We start from the raw sequence: 26,715 nt of genomic DNA, 5'->3' as shown, positions 1-26,715 counted from the left end.
AAACAACAGCAACACGAAAACTACAGCAAATATTTCGAGTCAAGCATTTTTTTTCACTTGTTCTGTAAATTATATAAATAATAATTATTAACGAAAGTTTTTCAGCAAAGTTTACAATATAACGTTTTTATATTTCCTTTTCTCATTTTCTTTTTTTAAGATCAAGGACAAACTGTGTGAGGATTTGTGTGAGATCTGACTGTTTTCGTTTCAGTAAAAATCGTTTGTGGACAGAGCAGTTTGTTTATTCTGATATTACGCATCATCGGTTTGTTGCTGTCGGGCTGAAGTAGAGTTCTATTCAATCCTAAGAGGGAAACCCCTCCCAGGCTTCATCTTCTCTCCCAAAAAGTAAGTTTGGCCGTGTGTCTAACTTCATGTAGAAGATATATAAAAATACTATACTTCATATTGGCTGACTAATGCGAATGAAGGAGAAATCTTTCTTGATTAAAAAAACAAACAAAAAAACAAAAAACAAAACAAAAATTTGTCCCAATCCAGAGTGCCTCTGCTTGGGAAGCTAGATTTTCTCTGTATTAAAAACCAACCTTGTGGCTAACTCTGCCCTCGTGGGAACGCAAATAAATAGACCCGTCAAATGTTTAAATTAATTATTACTTTCCTCCTTTCTATGAGGTTAGGCACAAGGTCAGATGAGGCTTTGAAAACTCTGGCCTACAAAAAAATGCCCGAGTAGCCCCGTTGACACTTCCCGATAAGGGCGCCCCATGCAATTATTAATAAACTACCTCATTTTTTGAAATAGTAAAGTAAAGCCTTGAAGAATAGACCCCCCCAAGTCTAAATAGACCCTTACCCCAATCGAGATAAACAAGGCCACTGTCTGACGAATTGTCGAGGACGTATCCTCAACTAGTAATGATCAAACTGCAAATTAAATTTGAAACTTTAAAAAAATGTTTCTTATCATTTTGTTCGATATGGGGATGGAGTATCCTACGGGATATGAGGCAATAACCCGCTATATCCCAACCGAGAGATCTTTATAGGGTTCTAACCGCTCTTTTAAGTGCAATAGTTTGAATCTCAGTTAAGAAACAGGGTCACATGCAACAGGAATGATTTGTACAACGCCTTTTTTTTTTTTTTTTTTTTTTTGTTAACGCTTCGCTGCTTAGCACATTTTTTAAGCAATCGTTAAGCACCATGTTCCGGGGTTGTAGAGACGCGCATTATAAGAAACTAAATTATATCACTTTTGCATATTTTATGTCATTTATATGATAGAGAAGAGAGGCTATCTTTGGCCATTTTATTGTATTTTTTAAAAAATATTTAAAGATCTCTGATTAATAAACAACAAAATATATTAAACAAGGTTTTTGAGTTATTTATGGCTGAATATTGGCGAGGATTAAAGAAAATCCACGAGGTAGCCTAAAAATTTATTTTCATTTTTCAATAACTCTTTGGCCCAAGGATGATAACAACCGCCTTTACTCCGCCACACTTTTGATTGTCTCGTGTCTAATTTGTTAGAAATATTATGTTATAAAAATACTTTCTGTAAATACACATTAACAAAGTGTAGTATCTGTTCTGATAGTTTACTTTATTTGTCTTTGATCAGCGAATGAAAAATCTTGCTAGACTGGGGCATTTTTGTCCTAATAAGGATGTCACCTTTTAGAAGCTGGATTTTCCCGACGTTGAAAAGCGACTTTGTGTCTAACTTTGCCCTCGTGGGAAGGAAAATAGATACATTGTTTTTCTTTTGTCTAGACAAAAGTAAATTTACTGACTGACGTATCTTATGTGTGTTTGATTTATTTAATAAAAACTTGGCAAAACAACTCTGAATGTAGATATTATCGATCCGCATTGATTTTATCGAATAGAGTTGACATGTTGCAACATTTGCTATGGCTGTCTTATTGAATCAATAATCATTTTTTTAAACCAAGTAAAACTTTCAAAACTTTCATGAACAACTAGCTGAACGCCAGGCGTTGCCCGGTCGTACAATACGTTTAAACCTAAATTTATGCAGATTACGTACACATTATTATAAAATCAATCCTCTATTGATTATTATATATAACGAGGAACAATTTGCCCGGTGGACTAATTCGCAATAAATAAATAAATAAATAAATAATAATATAGATAATGTCGCTCATTAAATTTCGTCTGTGTTTGTTTACAATATCACGTCAGCTGATATTTGGGCTTGACGATGAATGCCGTGAAAAGTCACTTCTGATTAATGTTTAATTTCAAAATATGCAAACGAAAAAATGATTTGCGGCGATTTTAAATGGTACCCTTCTTTTATCGTAAATTGGACTCATTAACAAGAAAAAAATTAAAATAAATGGCGAGGTGCATTCGAGCTTGAATAGAGGATCATTCAAATTGAAGTCGAATGATTTACCACTCAGATCGCCAGATGACAAAAATTCTGTTTAAAAAAAAAGAAGTTATTTGCTGAGATTTTATTATTTCTCGTGGGCGATGTAACGTAAACTATTCCCCTGTAAAAATTCTTCTTTAGACTAATTATAAGATCGGATTTTTTTCGATTTTCGATACTTATCGGATAGGTTTCCGAAAGTATCCTGTATCTCTATAAGGCCACCATTCGCCCATGTATGGAGTATTGCTGCCACATCTGGGCTGGTGCATCTGCTACTAGTCTCTCGCTCCTTGACAAGGTTCAAAAGAGAGTCGCAAACCTGATAGGCCCTGAACTGGCATCTAAGCTTCAACCTCTGTCCCATCAACGAAATGTTGCATCCCTCTGCCTTTTCTACAAGTATTTTAGTGGTGAATGCTCTGACGAACTGCAATCACTTGTGCCCCCACTACGTGAGCACCCTCGACAAACCCGACAGGTTGCTAAATCCCACCCCCACACTGTAGAGATCCCTAGATGTAAAAGATCTTTTTACTCCAATAGTTTCTTCCCCAGAACCGCTAGACTCTGGAATTCCATTCCAGGTCCCTGCTTCCCCAACAGTACTGACGTGCAGAAGTTCAAGTGTAACGTGAACCGACATCTTGCTGCCCAAATCCCTACATAGCACCCCAGTAGTTGTTGCCCCGATAGTAGCCCCCTACACCAAAGTGGCAATTTGCCTTGTTTGGGGTGAAAAATGTAATAAAAAAATTAGCTTTGTGTGAAATTTGCAAAAGATAGGTTCAGCCATTTCGGAACCTATGAGGAAGGAACTCTCACACAAAGTGAAAAAAAGTAGAGATGACGACGGATATTGATGAAATAAACTTTTGAAAGCCATTTTATCTTAAACAATCGTATACATAATATCTATGGTAATTTTTAAAGATGGCGGCCATGAGAGAACTGGAGAAAAATCTGTTTAAACTTTAAACATAGTTTCATTTTGTTGTTTTCGTTAAATAGTATTAATTTATATTATTATTAACATATATTATCAAACGAAGAATCATTCTGAGTTCAAATTCGAGTTTTCTTGTTAGATAAACACGAAATCAGTTCAAATTCGGTGGCCATTTTGTTTTACTCCGGCCTCTTTTTTCAAGAGTGCTTTTTTCAATTTTAGATGCATAATACTTACTATATTTTAATGCAAATGATTCTCATTTAGTAATATATATATATATATATATATATATATATATATATATATATATATATATATATATATATATATATATATATATATATATAACAATAACATAAAACTATTTTTCCCGCGTTCTTCCGTGGCCGCGATCTTTATAAATCTATGTGAATGCCCACTTCATTATAACATTATTTCAGAGTAATGTACCTGATTTTCAATGATCAACTCAAAGTGATAGTGTAGTATCTGTTCCGTTGTCATAGTATGATACCATCCTTCTGAGTATTACCTTCTTTTTCCGGAGAGTGGTATAGACTTTTCTGTGGCCATGATTGCATCACCGTTTCTTTTTTATATTTTGTTTTATATTTTTATATTTATTTTATATTTTTGTATTGATGGATGGTGCAATACATGATGCTACTCCCAGGTATTATCTCGAGCGGGCACAATGTGATATACGTTTGTTTGTCATTATACCATTCTTTAGAGCTAGCAAAAATGTGCGACAGGAAGGAGGATATATTTGAAAGAAAATATATTTTATATACTCTTTTTATTTATTTGACATAAGCATTAATATGTCGCTACACATTCATGAGCATGTTTCGCTCAGAGTGTTTCAAATAACTAGAGCTCTCTTCTAGCGATATTGCTTATACAAAAAGTAAAGTCCGCATGAACGTGTAGCTATATATAAATGCTTATGTAAAACAAATATAAAATACATCTTCTCCTAATTCGGAAGTGAGCGCTCTTGCATTAATCTCGTTAAAACTACATTTGTTGCTTCACCACAAAAAAATATTAAATTGGAATAAAAAACATTTTTATGCAAGTATGATTCAATTCATATTTGTAGTTTATTTTAATGCATTAATCTGTAAAAGTGATTGCATATTTTGCAAACCTCTTTCCTCCGATGAGAACAATTGAACTCCTCGGAATAAGTTCTTTCCATTTTATCTATACTCCTTGTCGAATAATTAAAAATTTTGTATACTTTCTTTACTGGTTTTTAATTTTTTTTTTTTTTTAAATTTGAATAAATTTTAATAAGATTTTCTTATTACACTGATGAATACTTGAAGGATCGGTCGATAATTATGTACTTGTAAAAAGGGTTTTAAAGTTTTTTTCATAATATTAATTCGTATTCCTGCACGTCACCAATAGAAAGCGATACAGAAAAATTATAAACTTTTATACCTTTCGTATTTTTTTTAAATATATATATATATATATATATATATATATATATATATATATATATATATATATATATATATATATATATATATAACTACTTCATTTATTCACATAAATTTAATATACGAAAGTATAGATTTATGCGTAAACTTTAAGTATTTACTTCAAAAGTGCTCAATACGTAGGTAGAGCTAGTTAGTAATTTATAAAATATATATGGCGATTAAGCTACACTGAATATTCTGCGTTTCATCCAACTATAGGATTCGTCAGGCTTATATATATACACTTATATGTATATGTATATATATATATATATATATATATATATATATATATATATACACTTATATATATATACACTTATATGTATATATATATACACTTATATGTATATATATATACACTTATATGTATATATATATACACTTATATGTATATATATACACTTATATGTATATATATATACACTTATATGTATATATATATACACCTATATGTATATATATATACACCTATATGTATATATATATATACACTTATATGTATATATATACATATATATACACTTATATGTATATGTATATATATATACACTTATATGTATATGTATATATATATACACTTATATGTATATATACATGTATATATACACTTATATGTATATATATACATATATATACACTTATATGTATATATATACATATATATACACTTATATGTATATATATACATATATATACACTAATATGTATATGTATATTTATATATATACACTTATATATATACATATATATATATATACACTTATATGTATATATATATATACATATATATAGACACTTATATGTATATATATACACTTATATGTATATATATACACTTATATGTATATATATACACTTATATGTATATATATATATACACTTATATGTATATATATACACTTATATGTATATATATACACACTTATATGTATATATATATGTATATATACACTTATATGTATACTTATATATATACACACACTTGTATGTATATATATACTTATATGTATATATATACTTATATTTATATATATATACTTATATGTATATATATACTTATATGTATACACACACTTATATATATACACACTTATATATATATACTTATATATACACACTTATATATACTTCATATATATATATAAATATGAAAATGTATAAAAAAGATTACGATATATATATATATATATATATATATATATATGAGAAAAGAAAGTAAAACTGTAAGTTAAAATTTGCAATTAAATCTATTCTTCGACTGAATACTCCAAAAAACAATTTACAAAGTCCTTATTCCGTAGAGTTTCAAAGAATGCTATTCTTGCTATTCTTCTCAAGAAAGCAGTAAATTATATTTGTAGCAATGTTAGAATTTGCTGGTTACAGCATTAAATGAAATGATTGACGTTTACCATGGCTTTTATCAGGTAACAATGCATTTCCTTTGATTTCATTATTTATAATATAAAGCTGAATGTGTGTGTGTGTGTGTGTGTGTGCGTGGTCACGAATAGGCTCCTATATGGTTGACTATTTTAAAACCTGATTGTATATAATGATAGAAGATGTATCGAGACACAGGAATGGGTATGTTTGACCTGGCAGAACTGTGGTTCATTAAAATTGTGGGGTCTGCATTTGCGCCTGATCCACAAAGTATGGAAATAAAAAATTGAAAAATAAAAAAAAAACGTTTACAAGTGTTTTTGATATAGATGTACACAATAATACTTTGATAAGTATGTTTTAACTTAAATAGGGATGGTGTAATAAAATTGCGGGGTCTGCATTCGCGCCTGGCCTCCATAGAATAGAAATAGGCACAAACTTTAATAAAGACTTTTCATATCTATCTGCGTAAGTATACTTTTATAATTATGTTTCAGTTTGAAGAAATATGGTATAATAAAATTATGGGGTGTTCGTTCGCACCTGACCTCCATAGAACGGAAATATATCACAAAGTTTAACAAGGGTTTTTTAATATAGATCCACAGAATATTGTTATAAGTGTTTCAGTGTGAACAGGTATGGTATAATAAATTATGAGGTTTATCTATTTTATTTTTACTTTCATCATATTTTGCTTTGGTTTTGATACCCCCAAATTCGAAGGTATCTCTTTACAACCTTCCTTTTCATAACCTATCATACTTTCATAAATCAGAGTTCATTTTCTGTAGGCTGTTTTTGAACCCAGTCAACGACTGGTACTTTTGCTAGTATATATATATATATATATATATATATATATATATATATATATATATATATATATAATTCCCGAGATTTGAAAAGTTGGACCAAAATAGCATTGAAGCTGATACATGAATCTTTGACTCTAACTCGACAATTTTATTTGATATGGCTATACGAGTTCGTTACTGCTTATTGAAAAAAAAAATAAATAAATAAAAAAAATAAAAACAAAAAAAACAAAAACAAAAACATGTGTAGTCCAGTCTGCACAATTTGTAATGCGGGAATATTTTTCAATGTTAACAGAAAATCAGCAAGGAGCATAATTCGTATTTTAAGTTGAAGACTATATAAATAGTTGTCTCCCTTACAACAAAAATTTCTATTTCCTTTTATATATAAGGTTTTGAAATGTGCCAACAAATAAAATGTAAAAACTTAAATAATTCCACTGTTCCCGAGCAATGCCGGGTTGCTTTATTTTAAAAAGAAAAATTATAATTGACATTGGGGGAAGGGGGTGTTAAAAAAGGAGAAGCTTTTTTGACGTTATATTTGCCTAACAAACAGAACTCCACCTATTTTGTTTTTAGTTTTTTTAATCGATATTATTTACAAGATGAAAAAAAAAATCAATCAGCGTTAAAAATTTTAATAATCGATAACATGCAGGTCCACCAACGTTTCAGATGATCCCAAAATAGTAAGTTGTTAATTTTTAAAATGGCGCTCAGTTTGACTTTGCACAAAACGTGAGCTTTTAAAAGCGACAGAAACAGATTTAAAAAACGAACAGTAAATTTGGATGTGTATATTGTTGATATCGAGATTCGAAGGTGTTAAAAAAAACAGACACGATTTCTCAATGTTGATGATGAAATGACTTTAAGAGAATTAACCCCATCCGTAGCGATCATTTCAGCTTTAAAAATTCAACCATCATTAATTGGCCTTTAGTCCTTACATTCCATGATGGTTGCTTTTGAAAAAAGGAGACAAATTGCTAATTTCTAAATCATAATATATCCACGTAACATTTATCGACCTTGAAGTAGTATTTATTTTATATAGTTTAAAACATCAAGTGGTACCATGTCTTGTCTGGAGCGATTTCTATTAAAAAAAACCCACATATTCGTCTGTAATTTGATCCGTCCGATTCTTTTGTTGGCATGATTTTCCCAGTTATATCTAAAATCACATGCTCACACACCGACCTAGTGAAGGTTTCCAACATTAGCGATGAAAGTGATGCTACAGAAAATAACAGGATTCGAAACTGGTACACCGAAGTCGTTAGTCGACGTCAATATCATCTTTGTTACTGTCGAATACTGATTGCATTCATCTAATCAAATTAAAATAATTAATTAATTGAATAATTAATCAAATTAAATAAATTAATTAATCAAATTGAATTAAAAAATTAATCACGTAAAGGCGTTTCTCAATATTTAATAAGTTTACAAAAATATGTTTTAATTTTTATTTGTAAAATAATTTTAAGTGATTAAAAAATAATTTTTTACTGTTATTGCATCCAAAATAAGGCATAATCTCACTTGGACGTAAGAGGATACAATTTGGGAGCAAATATACAGGGATAAACCGTAGGGAGTTGAGTAACAAGATGTCTGTTAAAATTACACTTGAACATCTGCATGTCAGTACCGTCATGGAAGCAGAAGAAGAAAAGTCCAAAAACTAGCAGTTCAGGGGAGGGGCCGCTATTAGAGTAGAATGCCTTCTGACCTCTAGAGATCTCTATAGTAAAGAGGAAGGACTTTGCTGCTTGTCGGGTTAGTTAGCGGTAATTACGTCGAGGAGGTACAAGTTCACCAAGTTCGTCAAAGCACATTCCATTAATTCGTCAAAGCACATTCCATTAATATGCTTAAAAAAAAAAAAATCAGGCGCAGAGATGTAACATTTCGGCGTTGAAGTTTAGTTGATAGTGCAGGACCTATCATGTTTGTATTTATTTGCTTCCCCACTGAGCAAATTAGACACAAGACCGTTTTTTTAATGTAGAAAGCGAAGGGGAAATTGGGATCAGCTCCCCGGGGAGTAGGGAAGCTGGATAGTGACAATTGGTATGAAGGGTTTTCCCTACATTGACCAATAACATATATGTGGGGTTGCCCCCCCCCATATGGTCTTTGCTTGACACTTGTTGCGCAGGCCCCGAAGGGCCCGGGCCGGATAAGGGTATTTATTTGCTCCCCCACCGAGCAAATTAGGCACAAGGTCGATTTTTAAAGTGAGGAGTGAAGGGGAAATGGGGACCAACTCCCCGGGGAGTAGGGGAGCTGGATAGTGACAATTGGTATGAAGGGTTGGCCCTACATTGAACAAGGTCTTATATGAGGGGTTGCCCCCACATATGGTCTTTGCTTGACACTTGTTGCCCAGGCCCTGAAGGACCAGGGCCAGGTAGTGGCAGATGCGTCAGGCCGCATGTGGCAATAATACTCCTTGCATTGGAGTATGGTTCCAATTAATAATTGTAAATTTTTTATTTATTATTTATTTTTTTACATTTTATTTTAATTTACGTAAAATGTAAAAATGATCTCAAGGCACAATCTTTAAAATGTTAAATAACAAGAATTAGACAGAGGGAATAATCATCGCAAAGTACAAAAACCAGTGTTTCAACTTAGGTTGAACTGACACAGCAAAGTGTCTCCGGTAGACTCATCACTAAAAAGAAATTGAACACTATTTAACAAGAAACGTAAAATCTGAAAAAAAAAAAAAAAAATGACCCGTTCTCTTCTGAAGAATAGGATGTTCCGGAACTATTCTTAAAATATTCTTTTCGGAATTTTACTTTCTTTTTCATTCATTTCATCAGCGTTTAAAGCAAGTTTTTAAAAAATCAGTCGCCGGGGAAAGTGCATATATATATATATATATATATATATATATATATATATATATATATATATATATATATATATATCTCGATGATGATTCCGTTCAGTCTGAAAGTGCAATGGATACTCCCTGTAAAGGTAGCTGCACGTGTAATTGTGAGGCAAGGGTTGTGCAATCCCAACCACACCTCTCCTGATTGGCACTGCTTGAATCCAGTGGCAAGAAGTCCAGAACAATGGAAAGATAAGCGGAGAGCACACACAGCGCCGGGAATTCTCAAATGGTCACCCATTTTAGTCCTGACCAGACAAAACGTTGGTTAACTTCAAGCATCTAATGGAAACCAGTGTTTCAACGTAATTATGTCATCTATCTATCTCACACACACACACACACACACACACACATATATATATATATATATATATATATATATATATATATATATATATATATATATATATATTCAAAACTAATATATTATCTGAAGAGAGAAACTCGAAACACGTAATAAACACAAAAAAATAAAAAAAATAAAAAAAATAAAAAATTAACAACTATTAGTAGACATATATATATATATATATATATATATATATATATATATATATATATATATATATATATATATATATATATATATATAAGATATTATTTTTGCACCAACCTAATACTTGATCGGTTATTGAAATGAAAAATAAAATACGGAAAAACTAAAAGGATTTTTTCAAAAGCCGTTTGATAAATATCAACATGATTATATTTTGAATTTTGGCTGGGTCATAAATTTTGGCTGGGTCATAAATTTTGGCTGGGTCATACAAATCAACATGACTATTTTTTTTAAAATTATTTTTCTCCGAACGCTCCGGACGGCAATATATATATATATATATATATATATATATATATATATATATATAGCATTTTGTCATCGCGACACGACCATCATCATCTTTAGAGACAACAAAAAACAATAACAAACCAACCAAACAGCAACAACCAAGCGAAGATGAAGAACAAGTAAAGCAGTAAGAACGCTATTCAACTAGCAGTACGTACCAAAACGAACGGAGCACCTGCTGAGGGTCAACGTAACATATCGCCACTTGCTTCTCTGGTATTTTTACTTAAAAGGGCACGATATTGTGTCTGTTGTTGTTTGCGGTTCTTCTTCTTCTTCAATAAGCTTCTTGACAAACTAAAATCAAGGCCTGTCGTTGTGTTGTTCATTATGTCAAGAGAGGGCGGGGATATTCGATTATAACACACACACACACACACACACACACACACACACACACACACACACACACACACGTTGTGATGTGATGTGTGGAGGATGCAACACGTTCTCTTAGGAGAGAGAAACTTTATGCACTACTAAATAATAATAATAATAATAATAATAATATCTGGAAAACTGGGGAGACTTGTTGTCACCAAGCTTCCAGAAAACACCACAGGCTGTTTTCAAGGAGAGATCCTTTATGACCTGTGTGAAAGCTGCTTGTTAGCCAATAATAATAATAACAACAACAATAATTTTGTGTGTGTGTGTGTGTGTGTGTGTGTGTGTGAGTATAAACTGGCGCCACACCAAATAAGTGAGGACGGTCAAGGAGGATGGAAAGGCCGAGGTGTGAAAGCACTAGTCAGACCTCCGCTGGATGAGTGCAAAGAGGATTGGGACTTTAGGGAGGCTTATAGCCGTTCCAAATCCAAGTGAAGATCAATGGTCGCTGCCAAAGAGAAATTAATGGTAAGCGGCTGTTGAAATAACGCAAATTCATCTCCAAAGGTTATCAAAAGAAGCGGAGAGTACTGGAAATCTGGGGTGATTTGTTGTCACTCAGACTCCATAGAACGCAACAAGTTGTTCTCAAAAAGAAATCTTTTATGGTGGCCTGTGTGACTACTCCTAGCGAGTAGATAATAACCAAAGTCAGAACAAGAAAACCGATGCATTTACTAACGTTCAGTTGAATCTGAAAGGCAGGATAATTCTTATTTACGTGCCTTCCTACGAGGGTTAACCTGAACCCCCAAATCAGCAGAGATTAGACCATTTCTGTAATGATCCGGTCCTTTTTGATTTTGCGGTGGGAGTTTAGTTCTGAGCAGTTCTAAGAGGTCCACCCTCCCAGGCGGTGCCTTCTCCCTTTGAGAAGAGGTTAGTTTATTGTTAGTCACATGCGGCGCCCTCACCGGGGAATGCCGATAGGGATGTCTAGACACTTTTTTGCAGGTTAGACTCGGGGGCACTGACTTCTCTGTTCCATTTTCCGACCCTGGTGTTTAAGTTCTGGCAGTGGGAGAGAACTAAACCCACCCTACGAGGGCAGAATTAGACACAAAAGTCGTTTTTTAATGTGGGAAAATCTAGCTCCTCTCAAAAGCAGCGTTCTCGATTGAGAAAAAAAAAAAGATTGCCTCAGTCTAGGAAGATCTCCATCATAGAGAGAGGACAGAAAAAATAAAGTGAAGTATCTGAAAATACACTAGACTTTGTTCCTAGCCAGAAGAATTTTGCTATTCACACCAAATGATAGTGACGTCATCGAAGAAACAAAACAAATTTGAAAACTCGACTTCACGATCCAAGTTATCTTTCTAACGAGCGGAAAAAGTACATTCGATTCGACAATTTAATAAAACCTGCTTGATCTTTTGATTAGGTCATACAAATGATTCGTTCTTGCTCAATAGGTGATTCTCCCTAACTTTGCCACCTTTTAAAGGGGAAGAATAAGTTTATTGTCTATCACAGAGGCGAGGCAACCTTACTGGTAAATTCTGACCAATTTGAAGATAGCTATTTTTATATCCGGCGTTCAGAGTGTCCACTTTTTTTTTTTTTTTTTTTTTTTTTTAGGGAAGAGAGTGGGTTGAACATCCCATGTTAAAATCAACATTACATCATGCATTTTGTTAGGTAGGCGAGCAAATCAAGGTTTGAAAATTAGGACACAAATTAATTGTTTTCCTTTTAGGAGAGTTCCTTCCACGCAACGTGAGAGCTCCCTATGCTAAGAATGATTTTCTAAATTTACTTGAGGATATTAAACTGTAGAAGTGCCATAATTAGTTTCGAAATTTAGTATGACGAAGGAAAAATCGCCACTGTCATGGGGGGGGGGGATACCAGACACGATGTGCGTGTGTCTCTGTGTCTTTTTTTTTTATTGTTTACTTCATAGTCATCGATAGTCGAAACTGTTCAAAGCCAGTTCGAAAGCAATTTCTGCCTCGAATTAAAGTTCATAGACAAAAAAAAAAAAAAAAAGAAAAAAAAGAAAAGGCGTTTGTATATTTTTACTCCTAACTAGCTCTACCTACGTATTGAGCACTTTTGAAGTAAATACTTAAAGTTTACGCATAAATTTATACTTTCGTATATTAATTTTATGTGAGTAAATGAAGTAGTTATATATATATATATATATATATATATATATATATATATATATATTAGAGAGAGAGAGAGAGAGAGAGAGAGAGGTTGACAAGACAAATAACTTCGTCTAAACATTGATTGTTTTTATGTTTATAAAATTTCACTTATAATAGCTCTCCATTTGTATTCAACACTTTAAGTGAAATATATTTGAACTTATTTAATTTAGTTTATTGTATATACTTTTCAAAAAGTTTTTTGTTTAGAATTTCACTGATTATAAATATTGGCAATATACATATAAAGATATTTACAAAAAAAAAAAAAAAGCAATTGATGCCAATTATCACATCAATAAAAATGCTTTTCTTTTTATTTAACAAATAAATGGCTAAAGATGAGAAAAACAAAACGTTATTTTGATTTAAAATATTTCGTTTTTTAGTTTTGCTTCCATCACAGACATTTTAACAGACAACAAATTATGTCGACATGAAACTCTTTATTTGTTTGGTTGTTGTGATTCGCTATTATACATTTCTATTAAAAATATCGCCACTTGAGCATTACTGATTTTGGACATTGTTTTGTTTTCATTTTTTAAAGAAATCCTTTTAGAACAGGGGGAGACAATTCCAAAAGACCCTAAACTTTTTCAAAGATTTCCTTGAATATAAATTTTAATGATTATTTTATTTGTTACTAAAATTTTCATTTTGTAAAAAAAAAATTAAAAAAAAAAAATAGTGTTCTTGAATTGTTTCCCCTTGTTTTGGAAATAATTCTTAAAAAACAAAAAATAAAAATAAATAAATAAAAAGTGCCACTTATGGCGGCAATTAAAAGTAAAGTGAAAACAGTAAAGTCTGTATGATGTTTGGCATATTCCAAAAATTACGTAAATTAATTAAGTAATACAATTGCGAATTGCTTAAAACCTTTATCCAGTCATGGTTGACAGAACAAGGCCATGCTACCACCGTGAAGTAAATAAAGGATTCCATTCGAAATTCCGTCCAAATTCCTGAGTTTGACAAGCTAAAGAAAGTCGAATGTTTCATCGACCGAAACGTTGTGAAAATTACACTCAAGATGAGAACAGTAGTCCGTGGAATCCAAATAATAAGAATAACCAATCCTCATCTCAAAAAATCAGAACCCGAATATTTTTTTTCAAGAAAATCAAATTTTACGTCGGACATGATTAAATTTGATGAAATAAATAAGACGGATACCATTCAACTCGAAGTGTCGAGGTAAAAAATCAGCCTGATGATAATATAGTTTAATAGTAAAATCGCTAACAATCGTAAATTTTATATTTCTTACTAAAAAAAAAAACTACTTGATCGATTACGTGATTTTTGGTATATGACATCTTCGTTCTATAACGAGTACGTACATCATACGCAATTTTCTGTATTTACTTTACCGTAAGTGCCAAACTGAATAAGCACCATATTTTCTAATTGTCTGATTATTTCTGTAAGTTTTTTTCGCCTTCAAGTGTAATCGTCAAAAACGACAAAAATAGAGCGAAGGAATTAGTCTCTTTAGTCATTCGAAAAACTTTTTTCAATCTCTGCATTAATAAAACTATCGCATGTGTCGTTTTTTGTTTTCGCCTATTCGTAACTTTAATAAAAACACGCTGAATTATTTTTATTTATTGTTCATTGAATATTTTCTAAAATTATTACATAGCATAGGGATAATCTGGAACAAATTTGAAAAAAATCCTATTTAAAAAAGAATGCAAAGATTACTATATAATTTTTTCCTTCTTTTTTTTTTTTAAACCTAAATAAAGCTAGTTATTTTAAACCATGAGAATGCATTGGATAGTAATGATGATGATGATGATATAAATATTACTAATGATAATGATATAAATAATAATGTTCACATAAAGAGTGCTCAGTAACAAAATAAAGGAGCACTTAAAACCGACAGTGTACCAATTAACTTAATATTTTCGTATTTATACTTTTTACTTACGAAAGAGCACTAAAGTTTGTGTCGATGTAAAAAAAAACTAAAAAAAACTTGCTATTTGATGAGCCGAGGGGCGTGCATATCTGTAGGACGTGAAAAAGAAGAAAATACAGTCAAGTAGCTTTAGTTTTGTTGAGCAGTGAAAAAGCTTACCTTTTTTATTTTAATTTTTAGGCTGACCAATGTTGCCGCCTCGTAACGTAGACAGTCGGAACTAAATGCCAGAGGTCAGGTTGTAACTAGATTGGCAAATTAGAAATAAGTAAAAACTTCCATTGGCAATGCACATTCTCATATCAGAGGTCTTAACGAGTAGTTGCCTATACATATAAACAAACTTAGGTAGAAATATAGACACGCGCGCGCACGCACTTCTTCCATATTGTCGGATATTCAATGTACAAACAATAAAAAAGATAACGAAAACTAACGCACACACACACACACACACACACACATACATATATATGCATAAAAATGAGAAAGATTGCTCTTTTTAAAAGGAGGAGGAGGAGTAAAAGAGGGGGTAGAAATAAAGGGGGGACAGGGAGAGAGGGAGAGTAAAAGTTGGAAGGTTTTTAAAACCATCGGGTAAAGAGACAAATAAGTCTGTTACATACTTATATTATGTAATAGAGAGAAAGCGGAGAGCGAGATGGACAGTTTTCGGGAGGGGAGGGAGTATACGAGGCGATGGAGAGGGTTAAAAGATGGTGGGAGTATTGAGGAAAAGGAAGAGGAAGAAAAAATATACGAATAATTAAACGGAAGAAAAGTACATAAGTCTGATAAAAGTTAAAGGATTAAAAACACGAATAGGAGGAGACATGACTTTAATGGCGATAAGGAGGAGAGTGAGTTAAAAGTAGTCTGTGATCGTCTGTCGTATTGAGGGAGAGAAAGAGAGATGAATAGAGAAAGAGAGAGAGAGAGAGAGAGAAAGAGAGAGAAAGAAAGAGAGACGGAGGAAAATGGAAGAGTGCGAAGTACAAAAGGGGAAGAGAATATTGCAGTTTATTCACCAGTAAAACAACTGAAGGCGCAAAGAAAATAAAATTAAAAAAAAATTACAGACAGAAATACACACACACACACACACACACACACACACACACACACACACACACACACACACACACACAGGCATGGAAGTAATTATCAATATATATATATATATATATATATATATATATATATATATATATATATATATATATATATATATATATATACAGAGAGAGAGAAAGATAGAGAGAGAAGATAGACTGTACTGGATGTAGAAAAAGTACCCCGTGCTACACAAAAGTCGGTCCCCGCTTTGTGTGTATGTGTGTATGTAGCAGCATTAGTGCAGTGTATGCGTGCACGCGAGTTGCAGTAGCAGTACCATCGAGTGCAACGAAATTCGCATCATCATCCGTTTTCAAACAGGAGACTACGTCGTCAGGCGTCGGCAGCAACTTGCTGCGGCTCAACAAGCCTCGACATCATCACTATCACCATCACAATTGTCATCATCATCATCATCGTCGTCGTTGACAGTTGTGTGAAGCAAGAGTACAATACGAGTGCTCAATATTAGTGCAAATCACACAGCAACTGTGAACTTATTTATTCTGCGCGCCATTTCCCGCTCTTTTTAGAAGAAATTTCTTCCTCGGTTGTTAAAATAAAAAACAAATGAATAAAATAACTTGTATAAATATATTTACACACACACACACACACACACACACACACACACACACACACACACACACACACACACACACACACACACACACACACACACACACACATACACACACACACATATCTTTTGTGTATATATAACTTGTATATATGTATATGTATATATATGTATATATATAGAGAGAGAGACAAAATATGACTTGTGTATATAGAAGTATATAGAACATGTACATACATAAATATATAAAGACAATTATAGATACATATATACATAAGCATAATTATATATACATATATATACACACATATATATGTATATCTCGCATATATATTATATACAATATGCATAACTTGTGTGTATATATGTGTATATATATAACATGCATTTATATACATATGTATATAAATATACACACACACACACATATATATATATATATATATATACATATGCACAAATAAGTACACACAGACGCACACATGCATATATATATATATATATATATATATATATATATATATATATATATATATATACACACACTTACCAACTGAAGTAGAAGTGCTTTTGCTTAGAAGCTAATTGTTAGACCAAAGATCAGAACGACACTTATAGTCTCTACGCTTTTTATGGCTTTATGTTCAATTTTTTTTCAAATATAATCTTATAAATATTTTTCTGCATATAAATGTTTTTTTTTTTTTTACACGGTGGTCACCACTTATCAAGGCCCGGAAGCCACTCAGGATAAGGGTTATTGCAAGTACAGTACGTTAGTGTGGAGATTTGATGAAGTGTTTACTTAAGGGGGCGGTTCATTAGGAATTTGTTAACGTTGGACTTGAAGACATCCAATTTGTAGTCAGGTGGGAAGCAGGCAGATGGAACAGAGTTCCACAAGCATGCAGTTCTAAACAGAAGCTTTGTTCATGGAATCCACGTTTTGATTTAGGCACAGATAAAGAGTGGGGGAAATTTTTCACAGTAGATTCGGCTAGACGGGTGTTTTTCGTGAAAGATTGGCGAGGGGGGACCAGAGATTGGAGTTCAGACAAGCACCTGCCATGGAAATAACGATAAAACAAGGATAGGCTCGCAACGTCTCTTCTGTGGGAGAGAGGTTGCAGGGTAGAGAAAAGGGCATCCCCCACTAAGCCACGAAGAAAAGTTGCCTGTTTCCACCAATCAACACTGAGCTTATAAACCAAAGGCAAATTCAAACTCTTACAAGTTTCAAGGCAGGATAGGCTGTTTTTAGCAGCTCCTGCCCAGATATGGCAGCAGTATTCCATCCTTGGACGTACTTAGCTTTTATATAGATTGAGAATTGCATCAGTAGTGAGATATCTTCTGGAGCGGTAGAAGAATCCCACCATCTTTCCAGCGACCTTGGCAACAGACTTGATGTACGTGTTCCATTTCAGATCAGAAAGTGTAGTATCTTGTCCGATAGTTTTTCATCGCCGGTTAATGTATGTATGAAAACTCTTTTTCTACTTAGGCAATTTTTATTTTTGTCCCAATCTTGAGTATTTGCGAAACTGGATTTTCTCTACGTTAGAAACCGACCTTCCGTCTAACCTTGTTTTCGTGAGGAGGCAAGAAGAGCTCAGTAGTCTTCCATCGTTTGGAGATGCGTTGAAAGTGCCGGGCCTAACATAGACAAACAAATACTACACTTTGATCTGAACCAGTTATTATGACAAATGTTTTTTTTTTTTTTAATTATTTTTTTAATCATTGACCTTTTTCTTTTTTCTTGTATATCATAAAAAAAGGTAAAGGTGAAAACTAAAAAAAAAAAACGATATTTTTTTTTGTGGATGACCCTGACAGCCGAAACGTGATGGGCCTCCGTGCAACATGCGTGCAGAGTGGAGCGATTATTACAATAACAACAATCGCTTCATTTCATGTTGCGATTTCAATGGATCTTTGTAATAAAAGATTCGATCAACAGAACACTTTCGCACAAAACAAACTTCATGCTGTTATTATATGGTATAATTGTAGATTAACACTGTTCGTCACCCCCCGATTCAAATGAAATTCTACTTTTTAGGCGATTACATGTGAACACACCGAAAAACTTCGCTAAAAACAATTTATAGAATAGAAAGATTAAGGTCTCATTCAAACATTAAACAACAACTTTATTGGTTATTTTCGTTAGTAATAGTGGCGAAAAGGAAAAGAGGGTTCGTCGTAGAATGAGTCCATGTGTATGGGCAAAGACAAAAGGTAGAGAAAAGAGTTGTTGTATGTGTACCGTATTGAAGTGAGGCTTTAGCGGCAGCCAATCTGGATTATTTATCTCCTCGTCGAAATTGTGCCCAGGACCAAAGACTCGTGTGGGTTCTGTTACGCCCCAAGAGAAAACGTTTGGGGATTGATCCGAACCACGTGAAGTGTGTTGTTAGTATCGAAAGACGGAAAGGAAACGAGGAAGTTGTCGTGCGTTTTTATGAAAACTTTCACGTGAATTAGCTCGCCTGAGAGATAGCTTACGATTGGCCAAGCCAGAAGAAAAGTTGCCTGTTTCCACCAATCAACACTGAGCTTATAAACCAAAGGCAAATTCAAACTCTTACAAGTGTCACTGCTGCTACTACAAATTAATTAAGAATTTAGAATAGGGGATTAGTTTCGCATATCATTTCGATATAAAATGATCCCTATTTTCAAACTATGTTAGCATTTTAGGGCAATTAACGAAATATTTTCTTTTTGTGTTTTTTTATGTGCATGATATACTTTTTAGGTGATTACCTGTAGTTTTACGACCTTGTCACTCAGACTTATGGTTAATGGTAAACTATATGGCTCAAATTAGGAGATAATTTTATTTTTAATTTATATATGAAACTTATTCCACCTCTAAATTTTAACTTAATTGTTTCTTTTTTTTCTATCCGACAAGTTTTTCGGTGTGTTCATATGTAATCGCCTAAAAAGTAGAATCGCGTCATTTCTTTTTTTTGTGGAGGGAACGAAGAGGTATTAGCAGACAGTGTTTATCTACAAAGTTATTAAAATCATGGTTAACTAATAAATAATGTTGGTGTTGCCTGGAAATAAATGAATACCTCCTCATATTTACTTCTGCTCCCGACCCAGACCACCATTTGTATTATTATTATTATTATTATTATTATTATTATTATTATTATTATTATTAGTAATTTAATTCCTATAATTTTCAAGTTCTAAATGAAATAAAATAATGAACTAAACACCCCATTTGGTATACATGGATGCACAGCACGGATTCAACACTCTTTAATACCACCAATTGATCCCTAATAAAACCATACTCGTAAAAGGTTGTATTCGATCTTGGTATAGGATTCTGTTTTCAATTTAGTTCCGGAGATTCCCTTGCAGCTTCCTGCTTCCCTGACTGTAATAACATGCAGAAGTTCAAAGCAATGTGAACAGGCATCTCACTCATCTCCTGACATAGACTCCTGTAGACATAGTTCCAAATACAACTTGTCCGAAAAGTCACTGAAGGGTTTTCTATTAAATAGATTCTTAATTTTTGATATCTTTCTGTAACTTGAACACAATCTGACAAAGACAGAGGGTGATTAAAGAAAAAAAGCAAAATTCAAACAATCTTCATGAAAACAAATGTCTTTTAAATGTTTCCCATTTTCAGATTCGCATATTTGTGCTTTTTCTAAAACATTATTTATGACAGATTGCAGAAATACAGGATTGTGATTTAACTTCCTTATTTCGTTTCTGATATTTTCCTTCAATTCTTGATGGGTTTGGGGCTTGTGAACTTTAACACTTTTTTAAAGATATCCTCACAAGAAAAAGACGGGGCTAATCAAATCTGGAGACGGTGGTGGCTATTTGACATTGCCATATGCGAATCTGAAAGTTGTCAAAAGTTAAAAGACATAGATTTTCATAAATAAAGATTGAATTTTGCATTAAAAAACAAGCTCCCCCATGTCATAGATTTTGTTATAATTACAGAAAGATATCAAAAATTAAGAATCTATTTAAGTTTAAAACTCTTCAGTAACTTTTTGGACATCCTGACATACTGTAGTGTCCCTTCATGTCGAAGTGGCAATATGCCATGTTTTAATTGAAAAGGAGTCAGTAAATAACTAAAACTAAGGACAGACAGTGATATCACACAGACTGAGCAGAATAGTATTTTTTGGTCTGATTCGAATTCTTTTAATTTTTTAACTTGTTCAAATCATTAAAGCTTACCTTCACTCCAGACCTAAAATGTATGACTTACATCAAATCTATTGTTAAGGTCGTTGGAAAAATCTTTCTATCGCTCTAGAAAGCATTTCATTCCTAACATGTCGTTATTTATGACTGCTACAAGTTAAATACACCTAAACATGGAATACTGTTGCCATATCTGCAAATGTGCCTTTGTTGGGGACTGGATGGTCTGCTGTATGATAGACGACCCCGTCCCCAGGTGTGTAATGGTGGATACATTTAATGGTAAAGGAATTGAAAAAACAAAAGGTCGCATAAAGAGGACGAAAATATACCGTTATATATCAGCGAAAGAAATGCAATTTATTGACATAAATATACATGAAGAAGCGATAGAAAGAATGAGAATTCATTGAAAGATGAGTAACGTTACATCTTGACTGCTCGAAGGTCCGGTGCGAAAGAGGAAGAAATATGGTGAACAGGAAGTGACGCAGCTAGGTCGCTCTTCTGAGTTAAAGGGCGACAATCGAGTAAGGCTGGGAGTTTTCAAATCCCACACCTTCCAGAGCACACTGATTTGACAGAATACAAAACCTATTTTACAATCAAGTGGGGTGTTCTCTTCTCTTCCCTACAGATTCTTTTTCATGGAAGAGAGGTTACTAGTCTCTCTTCTCTATTACTATTTTCATAGTAGATGCTTAACTTAATTCTAATATATGCCCCCTTTTAAAACATGCACAACACAACTCGTCTAGCTACTACCATTGTAAATACCGCCTTCTTCCGCTGTGTACCTAAAACTAAACATAACTTCCATAAGCAAAGTTTCTTATTTAGAACTGTTCATTTGTGGAACACAAAATCAGAGGACTCCCAGCTTACTACAACAGTCGTTTTCAATGTTAACAGATTGCATTCAGCTGTTCTCCTAAAAAAAAAATGAAATTTCAATTTGGCTGTTTACTAACATCACTGTTCCAGTTGTTGACTCGGCTAGTCCCGATGTCATTGAAATCTGAGTCAATTAACTGAAGACCCTTGCAATAAGTCCCTTGCAATAAGTATCTCGCAATCAACCTGTCTTTCTCAGGACAAAGTATTTTTTTTTTTCAAGACAATTACACAACACTACCACTTTCACGATCTTTATTGTCTTAAAAACGGCCGTACACAGAACAATTTCTCTTTCAGTTCGCCGAGCTCTTCAGCTTTAGTACGACGAGGCCGACACTTGATCCAACGTCGTAGGAGAAGATGTCCAGACTCGCTGAGCCGTTCTTCAACTACAGTGCGGTCAGCACTTCCACCATTATCTTTGTCAATCAGACACGGCATTTAACATCAACATGTGACGTCGATAATTGAACCTAGCCGTTCGTAATTATATCTTTTCATATCTTCACAGAGAAACTGCTATTTTTATATTCAACTAGCAGGACTCCTTAACCAGCGTTGCCCGGGGGAAGCCTCCCCCACCACCGCAAAAAAAGTAATCTACGGTTGTTGCTGGTGGCCACTGCCGTACCTGAACAATTGCAGACACTGGCAACCCTGGCCAAAATGAAATAATCTGGCTTTCACTGGCGATTAGTGCTGGTTTAAGGCGATAACATGCAGGTACTGTTTGAATTTAAAAATAGCAATTAAGGGAATGCATAAATGAGTATGAATTAATAAATTTATGAAAACTTGTCCATTAGAATAATAATGAGAAGTAAAAACAGACGTTTTAGAAGTTACTGTATATGAATTGTTTCGAGTGATCGAAATCAGTAATAGCAGTTTTAGATGTTTCCATGTGTTGTTCAAGTCTTCCTTTTCTTTTCAACCATTCCATCAATAGTTTTAAATTAATTTCTAGTTTTATGTCGTCTTTTTTAACATGTAAAACAAAACAATTATGATTTTTATACTGCACTTCTATGAGTTTTGTCATGTTAAGAGGAACGGTGTTTAGAATAGACATCCCAAACTCTTTATTTACGTTAAAACTGTAGCGGTGTAAAATATCGGTAATTGTGCATAAAACCAGAACCTAACTTTAAAACCCGCCGGCAGGTCTGGCAATTTAGGTATGGAATCACAAAATAGTACAATACTTCCGCTATTCTTCAAAACTGCTTACTTATACATTTGGACAAAATATTAAGCTATTTTGTGTTAATATATTTTCTCAAACATATTTACGTTTTGTTTTTCTGTTTTTTCAAATATAGTTACGTTTTCTTAAAAAATGTACTTTATTTAAATATATCTTCATTCGAACATGCACAATCTATTACGATCGTCGCCGATTTAAAAATAAATGTTTCAGCAATATCATCTACTGGATTCGTATTTTAAAATGTTAAACCGTTTTCTGTTGCACATTCATCTTTTTGAAACTGCTAAAACTGTAAAAAAAAGCATGTGAAACATTCCTTGTTTTCTTTTCATGTTTCTGTAAATAAATATATTTTTTAAAATATCTAAACAGTTTGACAAAATATATAACATATTAATTTAAATAAACATAGTTATTTGAAAAGATATGTGATTAAAAATACAAAAAATCAATTGATAAAAATGTTTACGTATTTTTAATTTTTTTATAAGGGGGATGAAAAAATAAACATAAAATATACTTAACTATCAAAATAGTTTAACATTTTAAAATGTGAACATCTCACATATGATAAAAAAAATATTGAATTTAAATAACATAATAAATACGAATCCAGTAGATGATATTACCGAAACATTTTTCAACCGGTAGCGATCATAATAAATAAGGCAGGTTTATATAAAGTATATTTGAATAAAGTGCATTAAAAAAAAGTAATTATGTTTGAACAAAATATAATTAATTACTGGAAGACATGTACAAAGAGAGAGAGAGAGAGAGAGAGAGAGAGAGAGAGAGAGAGAGAGAGAGAGAGAGAGAGAGAGGAAATAAATGTTTGTTGTTTTTTCTTCAGCATCACCATGAAATTTTTTTTCGGCATAAAAACAAATGCATAAAGCGAGAGAGAGAGAGAGAGAGAGGGAGAGAGAGAGAGAGAGAGAGTCGGAGAGAGAGAAAGAGAGAAAAAGATAGATATTAATATAGAGTTGGGAAGAATATATACAGAGAGTGATAGAGAAGGGAGAGAGAGAGAGAGAGAGAGAGAGAGAGAGAGAGAGAGAGAGAGAATACAAACTGGTGTAGATATTGTTGACGCTGTAAAATATAAGAATATGAACGCAGCTATTTACTCAGAAGTCAAAAGTAGGTATCATTGTGACACCATATTTGGATGGTACATTAACGTTCGTTTAACATGCGAATACCAATAATCCGAAATATAGGAATGATCAGAGTTCCACCAATCAGAATGAACGGAATTAGTACGGAGAGACTTTATTATTTTTTGATCGTAAAAGGGAAATAATATCTATGAGTTTATTATCCAGTTACGAAGGGCGCAAGCATAATATATGTATAATCTGTATATTTCCTCCTGGTGTTAAGTGGGGCCGGTAGGAGGACTTGATACTTAGAGGGGAAAATAGAAACTACTTCCTCTGAATATGGCGGGATTGTGATAATGTTGCTCATAGGATGAAATGTAGGATTTTATTATAACGACTAAATGTGTCTAAAATGTTGTTCTAAAGCTACAAAATATAGTGACTAATAGTCTGAACATAATAGGTTTGTATGTGGCATTTGTTGTTGCCAATTTATGGTTCTTTAGTCCAGAAGGGAATTTCACAATTAAAATATCATATATGGAAACTAGCAGGCCACTCGGTGTTGCCCATTGTCGTAAAATACGCTTAAATATGATAGTTTGATCAAATTAAGCAAACGAACTTGGCCGTTTTTCGGAATAACAGAATGTTTTTAAACTGGTAAATTTGAATTAGAACGGAATTTTCTAGGGCATTCACCAAGAAGCAGAACGAGCAGCTTTCATTTTTGAAAGTAAACAAATGCACGCGAAACATGAAGATTTCTTAGAACTGCACGCCTGTGGAACTCTGTTCCGTCTGTCTGCTTCCCACCGGACTACAACTTGGATGTCTTCAAGTCCAATATTAACAAATTCCTAATGAACCGCCCCCTTAAGTAAACACTTCATCAAATTTCCACACTAACGTAATGTACTTGCAATAACCCTTATCCCTGAGTGGCTTCCGGGCCTTGATAAGTGGTGATCACTGTGCAAAAAAAAAAAAAAAAAAATGCGGATTTATTATTATAGAGACAATTATCTATCGATTATTTTACTGAACTTAATACATGGTAGTGTGATGCAAACTATATATATATATATATATATATATATATATATATATATATATATAGAGAGAGAGAGGGGGTATTAGATCGCAAGTATAGAAGAGCAAAGTTTAATGTAATGTATTAATACTTTAAAGGAACAGTGCTTATAGTACAGGTGCCCAAAAACAAGGGCAACAACATGCCCATATATATATATATATATATATATATATATATATATATATATATATATATGAGAGAGAGATAGAGAGAGAGTGAGTGGCAAACTTAAAAACAATTATTGAATTGCCGTTCACCATAAAGGTTCCTCCATCTTACTTACTACAAAAATGCTAGTTCATTTTGGTGTCTTACCCTATCCCCATTTGTGCTGAGAATATCTCCCTCCCTAAAAAACAACCATTCATTGTCAATTATTGCCAATATTATTTTTCAATATTAATAAAAGGAATATCGTTTCCGAAACGATCGTACACTCAATTTGTTTTTTTGTGTCTCCTTTTGAAACTGATCCATAATTTACAACTATTAGTCTTTATCCTCAATATATATATATATATATATATATATATATATATATATATATATATATATATATATATATATATATATATAGTGTGGTAGTACCTGTTAGGGTCCCAACTATGGGTTAAATAGAAAGCGACTTGAAAACAACAAATATATTCTATTAAAAAAACATTTTCTTCAAAATCTTTGGATTCGGCATTAAATAACCCGGAATGGGTTGATATGCCGTAAAACAAAAGCAACCAAACCAAACCAAACCCTCCATCAACTAGAATATAAACCAAAACATACAACTCCCCACCTTTATTCTGTAGCCTCTGAGCCCCACCCCGCGCACATATGTGTGTGTTTGTGCGCATATTACATTTTTTAACAAATTCGTCGTTTAGATTTAAGTACAATGCCAGAGGGATGTTATTTCTTCATTATAGAATAATACGAACTTTTGAATGTTTATCTATAAAATCATAAAACTTAAATCGTCTTTCATGAGCATTGAAACCGTGTATCCAATTTCGCTTTATGACGCACATGCGTAAAAATGAAAACAAAGCTCATAAGCTTTTTTACTCGACAATTTTTTCGCGTTTAAAAATGCAAATAAAAAGAAACTGTAAGTCCCTTTTGCTTTTTTACATCGACACTTTAGTTTTTGTATTTTATTTGTGTTTTTCATTGCAAGTAAACAAAACCAAAATAAATGTTCGCGATTTAATGTCTTT

The 26,715-nt window shown here is 32.8% G+C and overlaps 1 protein-coding gene across 3 annotated transcripts in view; it reads right to left on the bottom strand.

The window, feature by feature from the left end:
* Window positions 1–26,715, bottom strand: part of LOC145279597 (uncharacterized) — a 318,995-nt gene that overhangs the window by 162,452 nt on the left and 129,828 nt on the right. Inside the window, exon 1 of one of the 3 annotated variants that reach the window (XM_080130760.1) lies at window positions 15,453–15,788. The exons of 1 other annotated variant lie outside the window; for it this stretch is intronic. The gene's annotated coding sequence lies outside the window, so the exon portion shown is untranslated. Of the gene's footprint in view, window positions 1–10,969; window positions 11,290–15,452; window positions 15,789–26,715 lie in introns of those variants that run through there. One more of the 3 variants, XM_080130762.1, reaches the window with a different exon arrangement.

Source organism: Euprymna scolopes, chromosome 7 (genome assembly GCF_053919585.1).
Source record: "Euprymna scolopes isolate OS-2025 chromosome 7, ASM5391958v1, whole genome shotgun sequence".
Taxonomy (NCBI): domain Eukaryota; kingdom Metazoa; phylum Mollusca; class Cephalopoda; order Sepiida; family Sepiolidae; genus Euprymna; species Euprymna scolopes.
Note: the sequence above shows the minus strand (reverse complement) of the source record. Positions and strands in the feature narration are given on the sequence as shown.